This window comes from Myxine glutinosa, chromosome 6 (genome assembly GCF_964187855.1).
Source record: "Myxine glutinosa chromosome 6, kmMyxGlut1.1, whole genome shotgun sequence".
In the NCBI taxonomy this organism is placed as follows: Eukaryota; Metazoa; Chordata; class Myxini; order Myxiniformes; family Myxinidae; genus Myxine; species Myxine glutinosa.
In genome coordinates this window covers 68,146,326-68,153,289 of record NC_136266.1, presented here as the reverse complement: position 1 = coordinate 68,153,289, position 6,964 = coordinate 68,146,326, and the positions used below count along the sequence as shown (strand labels likewise).

At 43.6% G+C, this 6,964-nt stretch overlaps 1 protein-coding gene across 1 annotated transcript in view; it reads right to left on the bottom strand.

Annotated features, from left to right (window-relative positions):
• LOC137412243 (T-box brain protein 1-like) overlaps positions 1-6,660 on the bottom strand; it is an 88,496-nt gene extending 81,836 nt beyond the window's left edge. The window contains exon 1 of the mRNA XM_078779466.1: positions 6,565-6,660. The gene's annotated coding sequence lies outside the window, so the exon portion shown is untranslated. The remainder of the gene's footprint in view (positions 1-6,564) is intronic.
• Positions 6,661-6,964: the final 304 nt, after the last annotated feature.

Here is a 6,964-nt window from a genome sequence, read left to right as displayed (position 1 = left end):
ATATATATATATATATGGAACTAATATAACTTGGTCTGTCTGTCTGTCCCACCCTGAAACACTCTGCAGAGAGAAAAAAAATTAAATAAAATTGCTTCAAATTACAAATCTATTGGAAAATTATCTATTTTTCAATTCGAAAGATAGATGAATCTGGGTGGTGTATAAGCAACAGACCACTGCCTCGATCACTTCTGAACTTTTTTTTCTTTGCTGTTAAAAAAATATCACCTCTCGTTTTTGAGCTCTTTCAACAAGCGAAATAAATAAAAAAGGCTTCCCTTTTTGTTTTTCTTATTTTTACATCGTGGTATTTTTACCATGGGCTTCTGCGAGCTACTTGTGAATGATGTATATGATTTTTACCATGGGCTTCTGCGAGTTACTTGTGTATGATGTGTTACGTGTTCCTCTACGATCTCCTAGTCTCGGTACACCTCCGAACCCCGATAGGAGCCACGGCAGGAAAATATGTTACTCTGTGTTAGAAATCAATAGTGAAACCACACCAATGATTATAAATGAACAAATAATATATTGAAAATCACACAGGAATAACGGTACAACAAATGGCAATTAAGAGTGCACTCTATATACCATCAATAAAGTCAGATAACTCACTGCGCTCCCAGCGAGTGAAACGGACACTCCTCAATGTCTCTATAACCTTTTCCAAGGCGAATGTGATTCGCTCCAGCCGTCGCTCGAACGATATCCAGTCAAAGCCCGAATCTCGCTCTCCAGTCGATATTCGAATCGCGTACAGTTGACAATGGTGATCACCGCGCTGAAACTGTACAACGGCGCCCTTCCGAGGGGCACCTTCACCGCTCACTCAACGAACCGCAACGTAATTGGAGACGAAGCGGTCGCACACACACATCCCCGACAAACGGTAGGATGTTGGGGTGAAGATGACGCGAGGCAAAACCTTTGTAGGTGTCCAAAGTACGGGGTTCAAAATGGCCGACGGCTCTTACTTGAGCCGATGCGACTAGGCGAGGATTCGTCGAAATCTCAGCGCCCAAATCTGGCTACGCAGATTTTCCACTCCAGCGATAATTCCTATCGCCGGATATCCCTTCAAGGAACTCAAAATTCCCTCAAGACTTTCGGTAGACCAAGCTCACAATGGAGCCTTGACGTCACGGGTCTTCTCCAACTCTGCTCGCGCCGCCTCCTCCTCTTCACCTCCTCGTCTTCCGGTTAGGTTTTCTGTATCCTTTTAAGTTAACCTTTTTACTTTAGATAGCTATTCCTGAATAATAAACCTTTTGAGAATAATAATAGTACCTAATATCAGAAATATGTCAAGTGGGTGAAAACCACAACAGCAGAAGTGATGAATCCGTAACACTCCCCCCCCCCCCCCCCCCCCTCAAAAAAACCAAGTTTGAACACAGCGAAAACTTTCTTTGCATGCCAACTCTTTAAACAAACAAAAATAAACTCACAACCCAAATCACCAATTCCCGTGAGCAACAATTATCAACATCTCAAAAATAAAGCAACAAACTTTCACACAACCCACAGAGCTTTCCAAAGTTAATTCACTCTGGACAAAGCGTCAACAACGACATTGTCCCTGCCCTTTACATGTGCAATTTCCCCGTTGAACCCCTGCAAAGCCAAACTCCATCTCAGCACCCTCTGATTTTTACTTTTAGTTTCTTTTGAATGAAGGTTAAGGGGCTGTATTCAAAATCCAAAGTCAAGCAAGTCTACAGCACTTTTCCCGGGAGGCCGAGCTGAAAGCCAGGTTCCATGGTGGTTGGGTGGTGAGGCCTGGAAGTATTCACTACATGGATGCCTTTAGGAATGTGGAGGTCACGGTTAATCCATGTAGGAATCTTGGCTCGGCGGCTCCGCAGCATTCAGTGCTTCAACTTTTCCGAACTTTCATAATAATTACGGTGGGGCCGCTTATCACTGTAGTCACATGAATAGCGGTCTCCTTCTCGGCCACTACTCTGACACTCCTTCCTTCGGGAGCTGCCGTAACTCTGGGAGCCTCCATAATAATATCGATTGCGGCCACCACCAAAACTACTACTCCGTGGTCCTCTTCTGTAGCCCCCACCACAACTATGAAATGCCTTCCCTACTGTTATGGTCCGACCCTCCAACTCCTTGCTATTCAGATCCTTTTCTGCATCTCTGGAGTCCTTTGAGTTTTCAAACGTGACAAAGCCAAGCCCTCTTGACTTTTGTGTCTCCCTGTCTTTTATCAGCAGCACTTCCAAAAACGGTCCATATTTGCTGAAGGCAGACTCCAGAACATCTTCCTTGGTTTTGAAGTTCAGTCCCCCTACAAAGAGCTTGCCAATATTGCCTCCATCCCTGACTTGCGTGTGCTGACACTTAGTTTCAGGGTACTTCCTCTTCTCTTCAGGGCGCTTCCTACAAGGCCTTTCAACAAACATCAGGTTACCAGAAACTTGACCACCGGCCAAATCATTCCCAATAACAAAATATACTCTCTCTACAGGAAGAGTGGCTTGTAAACCTACGGTGACCGGTCCTGACACCAAATCAGACTCCAAATGGATGACATGAAGTGAAGCTCTAACACAGCCACCAATCCCCTGTAACCGAACACTATCACCAGTTGCCGTCTCCTCTGACAATGGCAAAATGCCTTCAAGCATTAAAGATTGATGTGCTCCTGTGTCCCTCAATACCCTAACAGGTCTCGGGTTAGTCGAGTCTCCATCCAGTGACACAAACCCCTCTGAAATAAATGGTTGGTAACCCTTTTGAGGGCGATTTCTCACATTTGCCATTGCATTCGGAGTTGTACTAGTCGAACTCCGCTCCTGATTTTCCTTTCCCAGAGCATAACAGTGGGACATCAAGTGTCCAGGTTTATGGCAAAAAGCGCAAGTAGGCCCGGAGGAGAACCTCGTGGTCTGCCTCGAGCCCGCGGGAGGATACGTCTGCCTTGGAACTGTTGTCTTCGGATTTCTAGAAACGTGGTATCAGAGTGGTCCTCATAGTCATCTCGACGCCGCACCCATGAATTTTCGTTCTCCGCCCCTGATGTACCACAGCTCCCCTGGCTAATCTAGGTGAGTAGTTAGGTTTGTGGAACCCCATCCTGTGTGTTAAGGCATTGTCATCTGCCATGGTTGCTGCCTCATACAACTTTGGTACTTTCCTTTCCTCCAGATGTACTTTAATGTCCTCGTGGACACACTGTTGGAATTCCTCCACCAGGATCAATTGTCGTAATAGTTCGAAGTCTTTCCCAACCCCTTTTGAATCACACCACCGATAAAACATGGTTTCTTTCATTCTGGCCAACTCCACATGGGTCTCACTCTCCCTCTTCCTGGCGTTCCGGAATTTTTGCCAGTAAGCTTCAGGGACCAATTCATAGGCTTTGAGAATGGTTTTCTTCACTATCTCATTTCCATGTTCCTAGTTCCACCATAGATTCTATCACCACTGTCTGCATGTCTGTTTTCTTCATTTTAGCTCGGACCTCCAAGCTAAAATGTTTGGCCAATATCAAGAGTTCCGATTTTAGTAACGCTCGGAACTGTGCCTCACGAGGGGTCGCTGCAAACTTCTCTGCGTCAAACTCCATGCTGACTATCCGTTAGCACCTGTTAACATTCACACAAGAAATTTCCAAAAAAAAAAAAATTTTTTTTTTTTGTTGTTTTTTGACAAATTTGGGAATGTTGGAAAATATTCCAAAATTGGAAAATTTGGGAATGCTAGGGAATTCTATCCCGGACGAAGACCCAATTTCGAGCCCACGAGTCAATTGGACGAGCCCCCAATTTCTGTTACGAGTTCCTCTACGATCTCCTGTTCTCGGTACACCTCCGAACCCCGAGAGGAGCCACGGCAGAAAAATATGTTACTCTGTGTTAGAAATCAATAGTGAAACCACACCATTGATTTTAAATGAACAAATAATATATTGAAAATCACACAGGAATAACGGTACAACAAATGGCTATTAAGAGTGCACTCTATATACCATCAATAAAGTCAGATAACTCACTGCACTCCCAGCGAGTGAAACGAACACTCCTCAATGTCTCTATAACCTTTTCCAAGGCGAATGTGATTCGCTCCAGTGGTCGCTCGAACGATATCCAGTCAAAGCCCGAATCTCGCTCTCCAGTCGATATTCGAATCGTGTACAGTTGACAATGGTGATCGCCCCGCTGAAACTGTACAATGGCGCCCTTCCGAGGGGCACCTTCACCGCTCACTCAACGAACCGCAATGTAATTGGAGACGAAGCGGTCGCACACACACATCCCCGACAAACGGTAGGATGTTGGGGTGAAGATGACGCGAGGAAAAACCTTTGTCGGTGTCCGAAGCACGGGGTTCAAAATGGCCGACGGCTCTTACTTGAGCCGATGCGACTCGGCGAGGATTCGTCGAAATCTCAGCGCCTAAATCTGACGACGCAGATTTTCCACTCCAGCGATAATTCCTATCGCCGGATGTCCCTTCAGGGAACTCAAAATTCCCTCGCGACTTTCGGTAGACCAAGCTCGCTATGGAGCCTTGACGTCACGCGTCTTCTCCAACTTTGCTCGCGCCGCCTCTTCCTTTTCACCTCCTCGTCTTCCGGTTCGGTTTCCTGTATCATTTTAAGTTAACCTTTTTACTTTAGATAGCTGTTCCTGAATAATAAACCTTTTGAGAATAATAATAGTACCTAATATCAGAAATATGCCAAGTGGGTGAAAACCACAACAGCAGAAGTGACAAATCCGTAACAGATGTATATGATTTTTACCATGGGCTTCTGTGAGTTACTTGCATATGATGTAAGCCTATATGATTTTTACTTTTTACCATGGGCTTATGCTAGTTACTTGTATATGATTTTTACCATGGGCATCTGCAAGTTACTTGCATATGATGTAGGCCAATATGATTTTTACCATGGGCTTCTGCTAGTTTCTTGTATATGATGTAGGCCTATATGATTTTTACCATGGGCTTCTGCTAGTTACTTGTATATGATGTAGGCCTTTATGATTTTTACCATGGGCTTCTGCTAGTTACTTGTACATAGTGTAGGCCTATATGATTTTTACCATGGGTTTAAGCTAGTTACTTGTATATGATTTTTACCATGGGCTTCTGCAAGTTACTTGTATATGATGTGGGCCTATATGATTTTTACCATGGGTTTGTGCTAGTTACTTGTATATGATTTTTTACCATGGGCTTATGCTAGTTACTTGTATATGATTTTTACCATGGGCTTCTGCTAGATACTTGTATATGATGTAGGCCGATATATTTTTTACCATGGGCTTCTGCTACTTACTTGTATATGATGTAGGCCTATATGATTTTTACCATGGGTTTATGCAAGTTACTTGTATATGATTTTTACCATGGACTTCTGCTAGTTACATGTATATGATTTTTACCATGGGCTTCTCCTAGTTACTTGTGTATGATTTTTTACCGTGGGACTTCTGCTAGTTACTTGTATATGATTTTTACCATGGACTTCTCCTAGTTACTTGTATATGATTTTTACCATGGACTTCTCCTAGTTACTTGTATATGATTTTTACCATGGGCTTCTCCTAGTTACTTGTATATGATTTTTACCATGGACTTCTGCTAGTTACTTGTATATGATTTTTACCATGGGCTTCTCCTAGTTACTTGTATATGATTTTTACCATGGGCATCTGCTAGTTACTTGTATATGATTTTTACCATGGGCTTCTGCTAGTTACTTGTATATGATTTTTACCATGGGCTTCTGCGAGTTACTTGTATATGATTTTTACCATGGGCTTCTGCTAGTTACTTGTATATGATTTTTAGCATGGGTTTATGCAAGTTACTTGTATATGATTTTTACCATGGACTTCTGCTAGTTACTTGTATATGATTTTTACCATGGACTTCTGCTAGTTACTTGTATATGATTTTTACCATGGACTTCTGTTAGTTACTTGTATATGATTTTTACCATGGGCTTATGCTAGTTATTTGTAAATAATGAAAATCAAGGGCGACCTAAATTTGATTTTTCGATTCCCGGCAGAATAAGATCTCACTAAACCTGTAGGCTGGTGTATTCACGGTGCGAGGGTCTCTTCACCATGGATTACATGCGGGGGTGTCACTGCAACGTATCCTTTTATTTGTTTCTGTTCATGGTCGTCTTGGGCTCGTGGAGGACCAGCGTCTAGCTAAATCACAAGCTCGAGGCCAAAGACATCAGTGGACATCGACGTTTACTTTTACATGAATTTTAAGACTTGGAAGACCATAGATATAAACACTTCTGGGTGTAAGAGATTTAAACATGGGTCACACCAACAGCTAGCTATAGGGGGGCTCAGATGGGATCCCTATAAATAGGCCAACCCGGTGGTATCAATAATTGTGGTTTATACACGGGTCATCAGAGCAATACCTGGTTTGGATCCCATCGGTGTCTCCAACCGACATGGTGAACCCATGGTGTACATATAGTGATCCTCCATTCAAAGTAAGCTCGCACGTTTCACCAATCACTCTCATCCATCATGCCGTTTACTGTGTCGGAGGAGCTCGTACCTGGAAGCCGGTCGGTGAAACTCGCACACCAACACCAAAGCAACCCAGAACCATCGTGACGGAAAACAAGGGATCGCAAGAGCGTCACGTGATGCTGCTTTTTCGTCGCAGGCGACTGCGGCTGATTGCAAACCTTTGTCGCACCTCTAATTATTTGGATACCTCCGAAAGCATTTTTCTCACTTTGCCGCTCTCTCGTGGCTCCCGAAACACACTCAGAGCTTTGCCATTTTGCATTTACCTCACGGAAAGCGTCATTGATGCGGAGCTTTAGGCTAAACGCGAAAAAAAACCCTGAGGTGTGAGTCGCGTAATCCCTGCATGGTAATCACGAACTCATTAAATCCACTTCAAGTTCGAGTTTTAAGGGACGAGATGCTCGAGTGTTTAACTTTTTCCT